The sequence below is a fragment of the Chrysochloris asiatica genome, unplaced genomic scaffold (assembly GCF_000296735.1).
Source record: "Chrysochloris asiatica unplaced genomic scaffold, ChrAsi1.0 scaffold00186, whole genome shotgun sequence".
In the NCBI taxonomy this organism is placed as follows: Eukaryota; Metazoa; Chordata; class Mammalia; order Afrosoricida; family Chrysochloridae; genus Chrysochloris; species Chrysochloris asiatica.
Genome location: NW_006408704.1, coordinates 3,223,643 through 3,243,057, shown reverse-complemented (window position 1 = coordinate 3,243,057; position 19,415 = coordinate 3,223,643). Strand labels below are relative to the sequence as shown.

At 41.0% G+C, this 19,415-nt stretch overlaps 1 protein-coding gene across 1 annotated transcript in view; it reads left to right on the top strand.

Moving 5' to 3' along the window:
• The first annotated feature begins 6 nt into the window (after nt 1-6).
• Nucleotides 7-19,415, top strand: part of SYN2 (synapsin II) — a 289,591-nt gene continuing 270,182 nt past the window's right edge. Inside the window, exon 1 of the mRNA XM_006872176.1 lies at nt 7-169. The gene's annotated coding sequence lies outside the window, so the exon portion shown is untranslated. The remainder of the gene's footprint in view (nt 170-19,415) is intronic.

The window sequence follows — 19,415 nt, the reverse complement described above, 5'->3', positions numbered from 1 at the left end:
CCGCGCCACAACCGCAGCCCGCGCCGTCGGTGGGCAGCAGCTTCTTTAGCTCGCTGTCCCAAGCCGTGAAACAGACGGCCGCCTCTGCGGGCCTGGTGGACGCGCCCGCGCCCGCCGCCGCCAGGAAGGCCAAGGTGCTGCTGGTCGTCGACGAGCCGCACACCGACTGGTAGGTGCCCCCGGGGCAGCTGGAGGCCGCAGAGAAGACCGCCCCAGGGTGCCCAGGAGGAGGTTAAGACCGAGGAAAAGGCGGCCCCGTGTGGCGAGGAGGGGAGGGTGAACATTGGTGTATCTGGGGTAGTGGGCAGGGGATGGGGGCCTCACTTGTCTCAAACTCCCCAAGACCAATGCAAGGAGCTACCTTGTGCAACCGAGACAGGTGTTAGGAAATAGGAGTGGTTTGGGGAGGACTGGGGGTAGGGTGGGTGGAGAAGGGCAAAGGGGTCCACACTTTTCAGCTCAGATCCCCAAAAGCGGTGGTGAAATGTACTGGAGGGGCATCTCAGGCCAGTCAGAAAGTGGGACTGGACATGGGTATTGTAGGTGGTGTATTTTAACCCGGACCTCATCTAGGTGGATAAAATGACCTGTGGCTTGTCCCCTTGGAACATGACTGAGGGCCATTTCAAATGAATAAAATGTTTGTGTTCTATGCAGCAGGGAGGGGCTTGTGATTTTTTTCTTTTTTGTTTGTTTTTCCTTGCTGTGGGGTGGGGGGCAGGGTGTGGAAGTGATGGTGGCCGTTTTCAGCTGGAAAGATGAAGACTGAGGTAAAATATTTTGCACTGTTAAAGGGGTACAAATAAAATTTGCCTGAATGCAGTAAGTTGGGAACCTCAAGAATCGCCCCCACTGCCCCTTGGTTTGAAAGAGAAGCGGCATCTTTCCATGCTTACACAATCGTGAAGGATGGGGGGGAATGGTACCTCTAGTTGTTGAACGCATGAATGAGATCCATGTCAAACGGCTTAATTTAAAGAGGATCTATTTGATGTAGCAGGAGTTGCCCTGTGGGATGGTGTGCGTGGGTGGCAGTGGTGGAATTAACTGGTGAAGGGGCAGACAGCTTGAAGAAATGAGCAGATGTGTAATTGGGGTTACTTTTTCTTCAGGAACATGGGCAAATTTTTGGGTTTTTTCCTCCGGTTTCTCATAGGGGTTGAGTCTAGGGACTGAATCTGAGTGCCCCTTCCCAAGAGAGAGGCACTGAGGGACCACAGAGCTGTTTACCTCATTCTCCATTTCCTCTGTTGCTATCATTCTCTCATTGGGAGACATGAAGGGAGGGTGGGCTGCTGTGGGTGTGATGGAAATGAGATGTAGATGTGGACATGCCCACCTGCTGTCTGTTAATATGACCATTCTTATAGTCATTTGGGAGACATGTTTGGGTGGTTTTTGCTCTTCATGACAGTGGAGTAGAAAATCGGAAGGGACCTTACCCAGGAACTGACAAAAGCAAAACTTGGCCATTGGCAGACCGTCTAGGACAATTGCTTTCACTCAGTTCAAATCCTTGAGTACTTATAAAGGAAGGAATCCTGGTGTGGCGTTATAGGATAAGCACTAGACTTCAAGGTCAGTGGTTCAGACCCACCGACTGCTCCTCGGAAACCCTATGCAGGGTCACTATGAGTTGGAACCTACTCCACAGAACTTAACAACAACATATGAAGGTGAAAGAGGAGGGAACTAAGCTTTAAAGGCACACATTAAGGCTAAACACTGTTCTAGGCGATTTCAACGGTGAAGTCTCACCACAAAACTGAGGCTTGGCAAAAAAAGGTAAGTAATGTGTTCACAGTCACCAGCCAGCAAATGATAGAACCAGGACTTGAACTTGGGCCTGTGTGATTCCACTTTTGCTTCTGTATTAGAAATATTGATAATAAGCTCTCTTGAGGTGTTAGGCAGTGTAGAGGAATCCTGGTGTGACCCTGTTAAGATAAGTACTGGCCTGCTAACTGCAAGGCTAGAGGTTCAAACCTACCAGCTACTCCTTGGAAATCCTGTGCAGGGTCTATGTTGGAACCGACTCCACAGCTCTTAACCACTACAGGCATTTGATTTGGGGAGATAAGGAGGATACAGGAAACAGTTAACACAATGAGTATAAAATGATTGGTTAAGGCAGTATTTTGGGCGTTCAATAAATGGAATAATTAGTGAGACGTGTCTGGGTCATTGGGGAGGGCTTCACAAAAGTTGAGTCTTGAAGAATGGCCGGCATGAGATTGGTGCTTACTTTTCCTATGCAAGAATCAGACCCTCCTACACCTTGCCCATCCTGTTGAAGGGGTTTGTTTGGGATCTGATGACAGGTAGGTAGCCACAGCTAGGCAGACAATCATTGGCATGGATACCACGAGGCTACTGCAGACTTATATTTAATTCTGAATGCTTGAGTGGTGTGAGCATTGAAACTCCTTGGATAGTGTTATTCTCTAGGAAGCCTGCCTGGCATGAACCTGAAAATATGCCTAGCCCTGGAGATTCAGCTTCTGATGAAAGGAATAGCAGTTCCTTTTCCTGTGGGCTGACCCCCAACTGTTTTCTGATTTTTCTCTGAAGCAATACATTGATTTATTAAAACACAGTTTGAGGCTAGTGCCTGACAGCAGTTCTGTGTTTCTGTGCTTAATAGCATTTCCCAGAATCACACAGTTTGTGTTCTTCCAACATGTGTCTAAAATTTGAAACATCTCAGTTAGATATTGATGAACAGTTTTATTGAAAGGTCTCTATAAGTTAAAGAGCAGGTGCCTGTTTATGACAAGTATAGTGAATTGAAAGGGTGCTTTTTGCTCTAAAGGCTGATTTTAGATGAATTTGTCTCACAGTTTCAGCTACCTAGATAGTATTCAGTGAGCAGATGTCATATATACCCAATATTATTTTCCTGGTTCTTAAAGAGAAAACTAGAGTGTCAGATTTAAGAAACTGGTCCCATCTGAACTATAGAATGCTAAAAGATGGAGGATTTTAACAAGCATTTAAATAATTAGGGATTTAAAAGAAGCGCTTAAAATAAACTGCCTTTCAGTGCAACCTTAATACACAGAAGATTACTGTGAATTTCTATCAGTGTAATTGTGGACAATGGAATTGAATTGCTAGGTGGCACAAATGCTCAAGCACTGGGCTACTAACTGAAAGGTTGGTGGTTCAGGTCCACACATGGGTTCCTGCAAAGACAGTCCTGGCAATCTATTCCCAATAAGTCAGCCATTAAAAACCCTCTGCAGCACAGCTGTACTCTGATACAAATAGGGTTACCATTCATCCAAATCCACTCAGTGGTAACTGGTTGTGTTTTTCTGGGATGGGGTGCCTGATTAAATTGATGGGAAAACTGGAGACTGTTTTGGCTGTCTGTCTGTCTGTGTTCCTTTCTAGTTTTGCCTGAGATCTTGAGGTTAATTGCATACTAAGAAAACAAAATCATTGGAAAATATATCTATACCACTAAAAAATGAAATTGGGCTCATATATATTATTAGTAATTGTTATTAGTGTTTTTTTTTTTTATATTGCCTGAAAATACATGTCTTAAGGTTCCTGCCCAAATTTGAAGTGCAGTTAAGACTAAACTGTAATGATCTTCATGCCATCCCTTTGTGTATGCTGTGTTGTCCTTCTATACGTTTTAACTGATGAAGAGGTACGTTTTCTCTCAGCATCTACTTGGCCTGTGTTCCAGGGATGCATCAATTACATACATTTCTGATTCCAGTGGCCAACTGAGCGCTTTCAACCTAGCCACACCTCTGTAGATAAATTGAAGCTCAGTACAGCACAGGCATGCGTGGTGATATCGATAGGTTTGATAAGTCAGTAGATGTTTATTGCACACCTCTCTGTAAGGTAGGTATGCTGAGAAATCGGAGACATAGTATCTGCCTTTTAGTCCAGGGGGGGGTAAGCCAAAACACCCCACTGCCATCGAGTCTATTCTGATGCATAGTGACCCTGTGCAGGGTTTCTGAGGCTGTAAATCTTTACAGGAGCTGAATAAGGTACATATGTTTTTAAAAATTTCCAGAAAACTAGCCCCTTGTATTCAAAGTATGATCCTTTGAATACAGCAGCATTGGTATCAACCAAGAGTTTGTTTTTAAAAAAAGACCAGTCACTAGTGAGTTGATTATGACTCATAACGGCCTGTGTGTGTAAGAGGAGAACTGTGCTCCATAGGATTTACAATGGCTGATACTTTTGGAAGTACATAGCCAGACATTTCTTCTGAGGTGCTGTGGGTGGACTTGAACCTCCAACCTTTAGGTTAGCAGCTGAGTACATTAGCCAATTGACCAGGGACCTTGTTAGAAGTACAAAACATCAGGTCCCACCGTACATCTATCGAATTACAATTTGCATTTGAGCAAAATCTCCAGGAGATTGATAATGCACATCAAATTTGAAATGCCTAGACTGAACTAAAGTGGAGGTAATGAGTGGTAACAACACAAACTATTTATTCAACCACCTACATGTACCAAGGGTTATGAGGGTCAGCGGGTCAGACCCACCAGCCAGTCCACAGGAGAATGACGAGGCTGTGTGCTCTCAAAGATGTACAGCCTTGGAAACAAACCCTAAGGAAGAGCTCTACTCTGCCCTGTAGGCTCAGTAATGAGTCTACTGGATGGCAATGGATTTGACTATGTTCCAGATGTACTGGTGTGGTGTAGGATAAGCGCTGCACTTCTAACTAACCACAAGGTCAGAGGTTCAAACCCACCAGCTGCTCATTGGACACTATGCGTTGGAACCTACTCCATGACATGTAACAACAGATGTACTTAGCTCTTTTACACTTTCCAGTTAATCTTTATGATGGCAACGCAAGTGGGAACTTCTGTAGAGGTTTAAAAGAAAAAGTTATTGTTGTGGGCTGGAATGGGAAGAGAAAACTTCATGGAAGAAGAGACCTATAAACTGAGTCGTAAGTAAATTGAGTGAAAACAGAGAAGTGATTCAGTCCAGAGAGTGGATGGTGGTTCTGTGCCGTGTAGTCGGTTCCAACTCAAAGCGACCCTGTACAGGGTTTCCGAGGCTGTAAATCTTTATGGGAGCAGAAAGCCTCATCTTTCTCCTACGGAACAGCTGGTAGTTTTGAACTGCTGATCTTGAAGTTCACAGCCCAACTTCTAACCACTATGCTACCAGAGCTCCTTAGAGAGTGGATAGCATCAGGAAAATAGAAGAGGCGAAGAAGAGGAAGACAACTATGATAATATAGTACCTTTTTTTTTTTTTCTGGCCAGCCTCTGGGCACTTGATTAAGAATAACCAAAACAACAAAAATAACCTGAGTGACCAGGTAGGACAGAGTAGAACTGCTCCCAGGAGTTTCCAAGGCTGTAAACTTTTACCAGAGCACACCACCTCACCTTTCTCCTGAGGAGCAAGCCACCACTTGCAAATGTGTAAGCCACTGCAACCACCATTTCGTGGGATTTCAAAGTATAGTCCTTAGTTCGGATCACTGCTTGTGAGTGACTCCAGAAAAAGATACGGATTTGAACTTAGGGGAAAGATCAAGTGTGGTTTGGGGCTTTTCTCTGTTATGTTTACAAGCAAAAGTTTCTGGAAAAATTTCATTCTAGGACTGAAGTAATCATCTAGCCCAGGTAAATGAAATCATTTGCCCAAGGTCAAATTAGAGAATGAGAATTAATATTACATCTAACTCCATCTAAGTTCCCTTGTATTCTTTGCACTCTCTTTCTGTAGATCTCTCAAGTTTATCCCTTCCCTTTTTAAAAATACTGTTGTTTTTTTAAAAAAAAACTCATTGTGGAGTTGTTAGTAAGTGCATAAAAAATGAGCTGTCAGAGTCCTGGGGTGGCACTGTGGGCTAATGTGTCAGACTGCAAAGCCATTTGAACTGCAAGGTTGGTGGTTCAAGCTCACCAGCTTGGAAACCCTATAAAGGGTCGCTATGGGTCGGAACCGACTCAAGGGCACTTAACAACAGCATGAGCACATCATACTATAACCACACCAGCAGTTTCACTGTTTTACTTTGGGTTATTACTGTTTTGGTATAAACTAAAACAAACTTGTTGCCACCAAGTAGATTCCAACTCACAGCAACCCTTACAGGACACAGTAGAGAACTGTCCCACTGAATTGTCAAGGCAGTAATCCAAAGGCTGGGGTCCTGGTATAGCACTGTGGGATAAAACACTAGATTGCTGTGGGATAAAACACTAAAACCACAAGGTTGGTGGTTCAAACACACCAGCCACTCCTTGGAAACCCTATGCAGGGTTGCTATGAATTGGAACCGGCTTGATGGCACACAACAACAATCTACGGAAGCCTTATCTTTTTACTACGGATTGCCTGGTAGGTTCATTTTCCTCCAAACTTTAAAAGTGTTTTAACCAGGGCTCCTTTATTTCAGTGTTGTTGTTAGGTTCCTGTGAGTCAGTTCCAACTCATAGCGACACTGCATAGGATTTCTGAGGCAATAAGTTTTTACAGGAACAGAAAGTCTCATGTCCCATGGAGCGGCTGATGGACTAGAACTACTAACTTTGTGGTTAGCAGACCCATGCTTATCCTAGAGGGCCACCAGGGCTCCTTGTTTCAGTGTTGTTGTTACATATACGTGCTATGGAGGCAATTCTGACTCATAGTAACTCTATATAGGTTTCCAAGAAGCAGCTGGTGGATTTGAACTACCAACCTTGTGGTTAGCAGTCCTGTGTTTATCCTACAGCTCCACACCAGGACTCCTTGTTTCAATGTTGTTATTGTTATTAAGTGCCGTTGAGTTGATTGCGACCCATAGCGACCCTTATAGGGCTTCCAAGGAGCAGCTGGTGAGCTTGAACCGCCGACCTTGTAATTCAAACTGACTTTGCAGTCCAGCGTATTAGCCCACAGCACCACACCAGGCCTTCTTGTTTCAGTGTAGTCAATCTAAAATAATGGTCATACCAAAGCACCAGTCTTACACTCTATTAGAGGTCGAAGTAATTTACTGAAAGACCCATAAACGGAGAGACACTATTGTTGTTGTTGTCAGGTGCCATCAAATCGGTACTGACTCATAGTGACCCTACGTACAACAGAATGAAACACTGCCCGGGCCTGGGCCAACCTCACAAATTGTTGGCATGCTTGAGCCCATTGATGCTGCCACTTGGCCAATCCATCTCATTGGGGGTCTTCCTCTTTTTCTCTGACCCTCCACCTTACCAAATATGATATCCTTCTCCAGAGACTGGTGCCTCCTGACAATATGTCCCAAGTATGAGAGACAAAGTTTGGCCATCCTGGCCTCCAAGGAGCACTTTGGCTGCACTTCTTCCAACAGAGATCTGTTGGTTCTTTTGGCAGCCCATGGCACTTCCAATATTCTCCTCCAACACTATAACTCAAAAGCATCAATTCTTCTATGGTCTTACTTATTCACTGCCCAGCTTTCGCATGCGTATGAGGCTTGGGTTGGGCACACCTTAGTCCTCAAGCTGACATCTTTGCTCTTCAACACTTTAAAAATGTCTTGTGCAGCAGATTTGCCTAATGCAATATGTTGTTTGATTTCTTGCCTGCTGCTTCCATGAGTATTGATAGTTGATCCAAAAAGAATGAAGTCCTTGAAAACTTTAATCTTTTCTCCGCTGATAAGAATATTGTTTATTCGTCCAGTGGTGAGGATTTTTGTTTTCTTTACATTAAGATGCAATCTATACTGAAGGCTGTGCTCTTAGATCTTCATCAGTAAATGTTTCAAGTCCTCTTCACTTTCAGCACTCCACAAATACTGTAGCATTCTGAATAGCAGAAAGAGAGGTCTTCTTAGAAGCAAGGGTGGCGAGACTTGTCTCATTTGCTTTGGACATGTTATCAAGGAGGGATCAGTCCCTGGAAAACTGCATCATGTTGAATAGAGTTGGTGGTGGTGGTTATGTGCTGTGGAGTCGGTTCCAATGCAACCCTGAACAGGGTTTCCGAGACTGTAAATCTTTTATGGGAGCAAAAAACCTCATCTTTCTCCCACGGAACAGCTGGTAATTTTGAACTGCTGACCTTTAGGTTAGCAACCCGATTTGTAACCACTACCAGAGCTCCTATGAGTAGAGTAGAGGGTCAGCAAAAAAGAGGAAGACAGTGATATGGATTGACCCAGTGGTTCCAACAGTAGGATCAATCAAACATAACAATTGTGAGGTTGGTACAAGGCTGGGCGATGCTTTGTTCTGTCATACATAGGATCATTATGAGTTGGAACTGACTCAGTAGCACCTAAGACCAACAAGAAATAGATATACTAACTCATTTAGTAGATTATGAAATAGATTGTTATGATTTACTTCCTTTTACAAATAAAGAAGCTAAAGCTCACAGAAAGTTTGGGATTTGAGCCCAGGAAGTCTGGCTCTAGAATTCATGTTCTGTAATCACTGAGTCCCAGTGCTCCAAATTTCTTGGCCCTAAACATCATGTTTGGTAAGGTGGAGGGTCAGAGTAAAAGAGGAAGACCCCCAACGAGATGGATTGGCCAACTGGCAGCATTGATGGACTCAAGCATGGCAACAGTAGTGAGGTTGGCCCAGGATCTGGCTGTGCATAAGGTCACTATGAGTCGCTACTGACTCGATGGCACCTAACAACAATAACAACAAACATCTTCATGTTTCTTTTCTTCAATGACAAAGACACATGCTTAACTTTGGGCAAGTTCTTTTTGAAGCTTTCTATTGTGAATTGAGTGAAAGTTTACATCAGTTTTACATTCAACAAATCATACACTTTGTTTCATTGTAAAGATTTCAGTCCTTTCCATGAAGCAACAGTTATTCCACTTCCTACCTGTGGTTCCTGTTTCCATTCCATCTTCCTTCCCACCTTTTTCAACTTTGTCCTTAAGTAAATGTTGCCCTTTTGATCTTGAATGGTTGTCCATTCCATGGTGAGCATTCCTTACTAGTGTTGTTGTTCCCCTTATATATCTATCTACTGCTTGGCAGAAAATGGGCCATGATGATGAGTTGCATTCCATCCAGATCCAAAGGATGGCCAAGAGCTATAGTGTTAGCTTCTTCCAGTCTTTTTCTTACCATGACCAGTAAACCTGGTCATTTTTTTATAATTTTGAGTTTTGTTCCACATTTTCTTCTACTCTATCTGGGACCTTCTAATGTGATTCCTTTAAGAGCAGTTGATAGTGGTAGCCAGGTACCATCTAGTTCTTACGGTCTCAGTGTCATGGAGACCGATGTTCACGTAGCCCGTTAGTCCATAGACTAAGTGATTACCTTGGGCAATTTCTTGTTCTTGCTCAACTTCAGTTTTGTTCATCTCTAAAAAGGAGATCATGTACACTTCAAAAAGTTATTATAGGAATCAGTTGAAATAAAGCCTGAAAATGTCTTAACGTAGTTAGATTTAGATGGTCATATAGGCGTTCAATAAATGTTCCTCTATAGCAAACAGATTTTCATAGCAGCTTTAAGATAATTTGAATAATTATAGGAACCTTAAAGTCAAATGTAATCATTTATGGAAGGTTTCCATGACACTAAAAATAATTTTGAAAAATAGAAAAAACTTAATGAACTTTCTTTCATTTTGGGTTGGAGTAGTTTGTTTCATATAATTGAGAAAACACTGATTACCAGGGTTTTAAAACAGTCTCTATGGAAGATGTCTGTAGAAACTGTATACTATGACATACATGGTCTGATTTAATCCTCCATGCAACAGTGTCTGTGGAGCAGTAGTTAATATTGCTTTTATTTTAGATCAAGGTGGTTATTCAAGCTTATATAGGCAGGAAGGGTCAAGTCCTGTGGAACTTAGGTTTGATTGACTTGGGAACCTGTGTGTGTTTCTACAGACGTCCTAGACTGAGTCTCAAAGTCATAGAACTATGTGGAGTTACTAGGTATTTAGTTAATCCAGTTGGAAACTTGTATTAAGTGGGCCAGAATATCAGTTCTTCTAGGCCTTTTCCAGCCTTCTTTGTCTTCTGAGGCTTTTAATTTATTGACCCTTCTTCTGTGATAGCTTGGGATTCACTTGCAGAACCTTTAGACACTGACAAAAGGCCAATGAACAGTGTACTGTGGGAGGTTGGGACTGGAGAGAATGGAGACAAAACTGTCATGATGTTCTGGAAAACCTAGAAGATTTGGAGTCAGAAGATTTGGTTTAATTCAGACCATAAGCAAGTTGTCATGCCTCTGAAGCAATAATATCTGCTCTACTTTCTTTGTAAGATTGTTGTGAGGTCAACACAACACATACTACAGACTTAAATATAGGTGGACGGATACCAAAGCAAAGGGTGCGGATGAGGAGAGAGATGCAGATGAATTTCCCCCATTTAATTCCCTTGTAAGTATTGTCATGGGAAATCCAATTATTAGGAGTGGGAATTTTGGTGAGAAAGCAGGTTTTCCTTTGTATCAGGACTGCTGAGTCTAGTTAGAACTGTGGAGGTAATGCTTTTTGTTTTCTTACTTTTCTGTGCCCTCTGTCCTCATTGACACCTCTCATTTTCTATCCATAGACACATGTCTATGACCTGGGGCCCATTCCAGAGGTAAACATATTTTCTGAACCAAAATTGGGATATAAAGTCTTATTTTCCAGTACAAGAAATGTTCTGGGAGAATTTAGATGCTGAAATGTGGGACTTTTGGGAAATTTAGATGGTTGGAGACTGTGAGACTACACACTTGAAATCTGCAGGTTCTTGGGAGATGTGGGCCAAATTGTTTGCATGTCTGTTTCCCTTATGCTTCAGCAATCTAAGTTAATCTTAGCTCAACTAAGAGTTGTTAATCATTATTGGAAATCCCTGCTGAGGTTTTATGTAGATGGAACTATAAAATATAAACTCTTTTTAGACCTAAGGACTGAATTACTAATAGTGGACACCAAGATTGGGTGAAAAGGAGAATCATTTCTTATAGCCACTTGCCTACATGAAATATCTACTCTGGAAGAATTGGTGTAGATTCTGCTTAAAGTTTCTGTGGGACAGAGATGGTTGGGCCCGGGATGGTATCCAAATACAGAGTGAAGAGGGTCTCTCCACCAGACAGTGAGGGAAAACAATAAGGGGAAACAAAGATACCTAGAAATGGGGATTTGTCAGGTATAGGTGGATAACTCAATGATAGGCGCTCCTCGGAAACCCTATACAATGTTGCTATGAATCAGAACAGACTCAATGGCACTTAACAACAACAACATGTGCCCTTGAGTTTATTACAGGACTGTCACCAGATGGTGGCAGGACAAGTTTTTCTGGTCACCTGCTGGTAAAATTGTTTCCTCAATCATGTCTGTTTCTAAAGGCCCATTATAAAGATTTATCGATAATACTGTGCACACACACCCTTTGGATATCAGCTATCACATCTTGAGTCTGTTTGACCATAGAGGAAAAAGCCTCTGGGCATAGTCTGTGATCTCCTGCACCTGCCAGACCTCAGAGAAAAGCAATGTCTTCTTTAGGGTATATGAGGGAGCTTTAAGAAATTCATGGAAAATTGAAATAAAAGACAATGGCATTTTCCCACAAATTGTTTGAAGGTGGCTTGTGTGGGTAGGTCAGCTTCAAGGACTGGGGAACTGCTGTTAGAAAAGGCAGCTTTAAAATTCAACATGGATTCTAGACTCAGGTCAGGACTTAAAGTGAAGTTAGGACTATTCATACACACCTGTTACTACTGTTTGTTGTTTAGTATCATCAGGTTGATTCGGACTCTTAGTGACTCTGTATAGGTTGATTTGAACCTTGAAGTTCAAATCAACGTGGCGGCCCAGTGCTTATCCTACAGCACTACACTGGGGCTCACACACGCGTAGTGCCTCTGATTTTTCACTTCATAAAGAATGAACTATCAGCTGCCTTGGAAATGTGGGCGAGGCTGATCTTCCTGCACCCTCTACATGATTTATGCAGTAAGGTTTGGCTAAGAAATGCACTCAACTCAGCTATGACTCTGGGAGAAAATTATAGCATTTATGATGTTATAATAAGGAGTCCTGGTGTGGTATTGTAGGATAGGTACTGGACTGCTACCTGAAAGGTCAATGGTTCAAACCCACTAGTTGCTCCTTGGAAACCCTATACAGGGTTGAATTAGAACTGAGTCGATGGCACTTACCAACAGTAACAACAATCAGGTCATATATTAAGTAAGACTTTATAATTATTATGCACTTTGACTTACTTGCATCATCTTGTTTAATTGTCACTGTAACCTTGTAAGGTAAATTGATAATTGTAATGACCTTGTAAAGTAAATTCCTATTTAGTGAACCAGGACTCAGAGAGACTATGATTATGAAATATGATTATGATTATGATTATGAAATAAGAGTTCCATCGAAAATCTAAATTCTTACTTTTTCCATTTTCTCCTTACTCAATGCCCCTTTTCTATATGCAGCTAGGCTCCTTTCTGAGCTCTACTTTAGGCAACTGGTGGTGATTTTGCACATAAGCAAGTACCAAGGATGAATAAAAAGGTACTGAAGCTCAAAGAAGCCTTAATGGTCTCTGACAGGTGCTGCGTAGGTTGGTTGAAAAATAGCTAAAAGATTGTCTCCCTTTTCCTATGTGTTTTTGTTAATGTTTATAACACTTTCACGACTGTGAGTCCTTCTGGTGCCTCTGGTATATTTAAGACTGATTTTGAGTTGCCAGGCAAGGGGAGTTTCACTCCAGAGCTCAATTCCTTTAAAGCTTATTTTTCTTTGTACCTGGAAATTTATTTCTTAGTAGGAGCTCAGGGTGGTGTCAGCCTTAAGTTCCCACAAAAAAGACTGTGTTCCCTGCTGATATATATTTTTTCTGTTCTCTCTCTCTCTCTCTCTCTCTCTCTCTCTCTTTTAAAACATAGACAGTCCTTCTTAAGCACTTAAAGAAATTTGTGGGAAAATGGAATTAAATATAATGGAATTTTGCCACTAGTTTTTGAAGTGCCCTTCGAAGTGACCTGGAAGGTTCTGGGAGTCAAGAGCAGTGAGCTTTGGTGTAGGGAAAGGCCATGAAGCTCTTGTTCCTTCTGACAGCTTTTCTGTTACAGAAAGTCCTGGGAGCCCTCTGCTGCTGTAACCACTTCTGAAGACCCATGCCTTCTTTAGGGTTTGAGGAGTAAAGCACTCTGGCAGTGGCCTTGAGGGGAGGAAGTCTCCCCAGAAACTTTTCAGTGGGTTGGGTTTTTTTCCCCAGAATTCTGTCTTAGAGTTGAACCTTTTGTTTGTTTTTAATGATAGAGGTATTTATCTTGAAGTTTCTAATATATTTATTCATTCTATCATGAATTATTTAATAGGACTGGTGTGATGATGCACAAGAGACAATGTCCTGTCTTCACAACACTTATGTTCCAATGAAGACAGGCAATTGAGAAAGGAACGTGATTACAGGAAGCTTTAAATAGAAAATGTTTCACTCATCATCTCACCAAACATTTATTATATTTTCTTTCAATATTGGAGTCCTGGTGTGGCGCTGTGCGTTAATGCACTGGACTACAGGTCAGTTTGAATCACAAGGTTGGTGGTTCAAGCTCACCAAACGCTCCTCAGAAACCCTATACAGGGTCACTATGAGTCAGAACCGATTTGACGGCACTTAACAGCAACAACAACTTTAAATATTTGTTAAATACAAACATGTTTCTATATAACTGTGGTTATAGTCCATCTATAATTTCATAGTTCATTTTTTTCCACTTACAAATAATTTGTATATGCTTTTGCACAGTCTTAATAATTGTATATTTCATGGCTAATATACCATGATTTAGTAAATTATATTTCTATTAATATAATTTACATTAATTATAATAAATCAAATTAATAGAAAGCTGTGTTGATTTCTTAATTTTTTTCACCATTACATATGATGCAGTCATAGTCATTAGTTTTTAGGAGAGGAAATACTTCATCAAAGACTATAATGATTTATGGGACAATATAACTTTCTAAGACAGTGGTTTTTGTTTTTTTTCCCCGTTTGCAGTCCACCAACCATTTTAACTTCACTAACCTCTCATTGCACTATTTTTTAAGTGTCAACATTAATAGAGTCCTGGTGTGGTGCTGTAGGATAAACACTGGTATGCTAACTGCAAGGTTGGCGATTCAACCTCATCAGTCGCTCCTTGAAAAGTCTATTCAGGGTTACTATGAGTCGGGACCGTTCAACAGCACTTAACAATATAATAGGTGTAAGGCAGTATGTGACTATTTTAACATATGACTACAGGTAGAGCTGAATGTTTGCCCCAATATTTGTGTATAAATATGTTCTGTGACGCATCTGTTCTTGTCTTTTGGCAGTTTGTTTTTTGGCATCTTGGTGGTTTGATTCTGAATGGGGCATTCATTATCAGTGAGAAGGAATGAATGCCAATGACTAGGCTGTCTGGAGGATTTTCTCCAACTTGGCAAAAAACATCCGTGGATGTAGAGTCAGGAATCAGACTCTGAAAAACTTAACACCAAAAAGACAAATAGCCAGTTATGAAATGGGTAAATGATTGAATGGGGATTTCACCATGGCCACCAAACACGTGGAAAGATGCTCAGTGTCACCTTCAGAGAGATTCAAATCAAAACCACGATGAGACACCATTCACACCCACTAGGAGGTTTACGATAAAAATACAAAAGCAAAACCAGAAAATAACAAATGTTGGCCAAGATGTGGAGAAATTGGAACCCTTATCCATGGTAAAATGGTAGAGCCATTGTGGAAAACAGTGTGTCAGTTCCTCAAAAAACTAAAAATAGAACTTCCATAAATTCCTTTCCTAGGTGTACGCTCATAAAACTTGAAAGCAGAAACTCAAATAGAATCTTGCAGCACAATTCACAACAGCCCACTGATGGAAACAACCTGTGTCCATCCATAAGATAAATGGTTAAACACAATGTGGCACATACATACAATGGAGTACTACTCAGCCAGTAAGAAGAAAAGGAACCCTGGTTATGCAGTGGGTAACTGAAAGATTGGCAGTTTGAAACCACCAAGCTATTCCATGGGAGAAAGATGAGGCAGTCTGCTTCCCTAAAGATTTATAGTCTTAGAAACCCTATGGAGCAGTTAGTTCTACCCTGTCCTATAGGATTACCGTGAGTTTGAATCTACTTGATAGCAGTGAATTTAGTAGGAGAAGTGAAGTGTTGATATATGCTATAATATGGATGAAGCTTGAAGACATTATGCTGATTAAAATAAATCAATCACAAAAAGACAAACATTGTATGACTTCATTTATGTAAAAACTTGAGAAAAGATAAATATATAGAGATCAAGAGCCAGAAGAAGGGGAAAACAGGGGGTTAATGGTGATGGGAAAATCATATTGAAACAATAGGGTTGCACAACCAATTATTGTAATTTCTGTCAATAAGTTATATACCTGTAAAATGTTGAACTGGCAAAAGTTGTGTAATTATTGTTGTTAAGTGCTGTTGAGTTGGTTCTGACTCACAGCAACCCTGTATAGTGTTTCCAAGGAGCAGCTGGTGAGCTTGAACAGCTAACATTGTGGTTCAACAGCTGACCCTGTAGTCCATTGCATTGTCTTGTAGTGCCACACCAGCAGTCCTAAGTTGTGTGATACATACATTTATAACAATCACACATACACAAAGTAGCTGCTTTTGTACAAAAAAAAACCTCAAGGAATTTGGTTCCAGGATTTGAAGATTTAGGTTTATGGTTTCATGGGACATCCCAGTTCATTGTCCTAGTATTGTGTTTAGTGCTGTGTTCTACCTCCTAGTTCATTGTATGTGTTATTATTGCTATATTAAATGACGTCGAGTTGGTTCCGACTCATAGCAACCCTGTATAGGATTTCCAAGAAGCAGCTGGTGAGTTTGAACTGCCAACCTTGTGGTCCGGTGCTTTATCACACAGCACCATACCAGGACTCTTTTTCTTCATTGTGTAGTGCCTGGGTTCTTAAAAGCTTGCAAATGACCAACCAAACAAAGTACAGCAGTTGGCCTCTATTCACTTGTAGCAACAGAGGACGAAGCAGAGTTGGGCACAGGACGAGCATATGGATGTGTGACTAATTGGCTCCATGAACTCCTTTTGCCTCCTTTGCCCTGAGCTGAGAAGAACTAGAATGGTGTCCAGCTACCATTACTGAACAGTCACCAAAGATTCTAAAGAAGAATCCTTATTAAAAGAAGGGAATACAGAACAGAAATTCAAATTCTCATGAACTCTATATTTTCTGGTGCCACGGAGGTTGGATGAATCCCTGAAACTATTGCCCTGGGATGATCTTTAAACTGTCCACCAAAAATATCTCCAGAAGTCTTCCTAAAGCCAAAGAGTAGTCTAGCTTAACTAGTAAAAAAGGTCTGCTTTGAGCATTGTGCTCTTTTAAGAGCTGTGTGTCGTCAATGCTACAATAGCAACTCGAAAGATTAGATAAGAACCTTAGGGGACAGTGAATTTATGTTAATGTGGGAACATAGAACAGAAAGGTGAGACTGGCTTCACAACTCAAAGAATGTCACCAATGTCACTGAATTGTATGCATAGGAACAGTTGGATTGGTGGTTGCTGTGTATATTTCAATAGCAGAAAACCCTTTTGATAGTTCTACTCTGTCACATTTGGTTGCTGTGAGTTGGAATCTACTCAACAGCACCTAACAACAACAAGAAGTATATAGGATCCCTCGGTGGTGCAAATGGTTAAGCACTTGGCTACTAGCCAAAGGTTGATTGTTTGAATCCACCTAGAAGAATAGACCTAGATATCTACTTCTGATAAATGGACTCAATGACAATTTCAGGTTTGTTGGTTTCTTGTGGAGTCTTGGTATGGTGCTGTGGGTTAGTGTGCTGGACTGCAAAGTCGTTTGAATTGCAGGGTCGATGGTTCAAGCTCACTATCCGCTCCTCAGAAACCCTATACAGGGTCACTTTGAGTTGGAACCGACTTGACAGCGCTTAACAACAACAACATAGATAAAATATTTTAAAAATCTAAATATAATAAATTAGCTAATCAGCATTAAACCATCAGATTCTTGATCTAGATTTGATACTACATGTAGGACTGACATCTCTGGCTCTGTACTCATACTTGGCCATGAGCTCCTTCAGGGTAAGGGTTTGTTGTTTTCTTTGCCTCTGCATTTAGCAGCCTGGTATATAATAAGCCGCAAAAAATTGTGTGGTTCTAAAGAATGTGATGTTCTTGGTGCATGAGATAATCTTCTCCAAATATCATGTTCTTATATTGCCTACAATTTCATCATTGATGATGGACTTACTGTAAGATAAGCACTGGACTGCTAACTACACGGTTGGCAGTTAAAACCTACCAGCTGCTTCTCAGAAATCCTACAAAGGGTCACTATGAGTCTGAACTGACTCCAGGGTACAGCAGCAACAACTTTGGATCTTAAAGACCTCCTAACTGTGGAGCCCTCTAGAAAATTATTAATATGTGTAGAAGGGTGAGTCTGGTGGCCCTAAGATGGAGATGAACACCATCGTATGACAGCAATACCCCGTGGGGATAAAACATAGAACAGGTACTTAGTGGGAGCAGTGCGATGAGGGAGAGACAGGCTCAGAGGACATGAAGTAAGTTGTCAGAAATCAACCTCATCTTGTTCAGAGAGTTCTAGGAGGATCCGAATCTGACAGTAATCTTAGTGATCACCTGAGCCTTGGTATCCTTTCTTAGGTGAGAATGCCTACTTTCTAGAGTTATTGTAAGACTCGACTAAAATGAATTAGGTTATGAAAGTGTTCTATAAACTCACAAATGCTTTACACACACACACACAAAAATCATTATTTTCATCATCATGATGTAGGAAACCAAGAAACAGGAATGAAATTGCTCTTATTTTTTGCCAGGAGTTAAAGTCATTTTTGTACTTTGCAGCTAATCTTGCCCATTTGAAAATGAAATTGGAGTTGCTTTGGTGGAGGGGGATGGGGGGTGAAGTTAGGGTGGTAAGATGTATTGGAGTAAGGAGTGTGGGTTAGGGTTGGGACTAGACTAGGTCTAAGCCAGGCCTAGGACTTTGTTTAGTGTTATGTTTAGGACTAGAGTTGGTGTTGGAGGTAAAGGTTGGGCTAGAGCTGGGAGTGTTTCTCTGCTATTCATAAGGTTTTCAGTGACTAAATATTCAGAAGTAGTTTGTCACTCCTTCCTAGTCTGTCTTCATCTGGAAGCTCATCTGAAACCTGTCCACCATGGATGACCCTGCTGGTATTTAAAATACTGGTGCCATAGCTTCCAGAATCACAGCAACTCATAAACCACCACAGCACCACAAACTAACAGACTAGTGGAAGACCCCCAGTGAGATGGATTTGCAAAATGGCAGCATCAGTGGGCTCAAGCGTGGCAACAATTGTGAGGTTGGCCCAGGATCGGGCAGTGTTTCCTTCTGTTGTGCATAGGGTCGCTATGAGTCGGTACCCTCTCAATGGCACCTAACAACAACCACAAAGAGCTAGGAGTAAGTCTAGAGCTACAGTTAGGTTTATTTTTTATTAATCTATTTATTTTTGTCTTGAAATCTATTTGCTTTCCTCTTCATTTTTCCAAATAATTTTGTAACTGAATTATTCCCTCTATTTATTTAATTGTTGTTGTTGTTGCAACTGTATCTCTGGTTCTCTATTTTCAGTCTTATAGGTCTGTTTTACTTTGAATAGTTCTACACTTAGGTTGAGTGGAGGTGATATCGTCATGTATGTTAGTGTCAGGTTGTTGATCGCTGTTGTTGGTTCTTTGTCCAGAGAACTCTGTTTAGTAATTTTTGTAAGGTTTGTCTGGTTTTTACAAATTCCTTTAATTTTTGTTTGTCTGAAAATGACCAAATTTTGCTGTCATATTTGATGGACAGTTTTGCTGGATATATGATTCTTGGTTGGCAATTTTTATTTCTTTCAGAGTTTTATATATTTCATTCCATAGTCTTCTTGTCTATATTATTAGTTCTTTGTAGGTAACTTTTTGTTTTTCCTGAGCTGCTCTTAGGATTCTTTCCTTGTCTTTGGTTTTGAAAAGTTAGATCATAATATGTCTTGATGTTTTTCTTTTGGGGTTACATTTTTCACACTGTGTCATTATTCTCATTTCCTTTCTGGTTATTTTCTTTCCATTAATCTAGCTTACGTTCCCTTCTTTATCTTCTCATCATTACTTTGAGGTAGATGTGGACAGTTTCACCTCATCACCTCATATAGAAGATATTTTAAAGGATCATAGTACTCAAGGGCAATATTGTCTACTTTATGAAACAACCTGTTAGCTAAAAGGTGACTGTGGAAGTAGTTAATACAGAATTCAAAGGGTGTCTCAGATATATATTTGTTGTTGTTGTTGTTAGGTGCCATCAAGTCGTTTCCGACCCATAGCGACCCTGTAC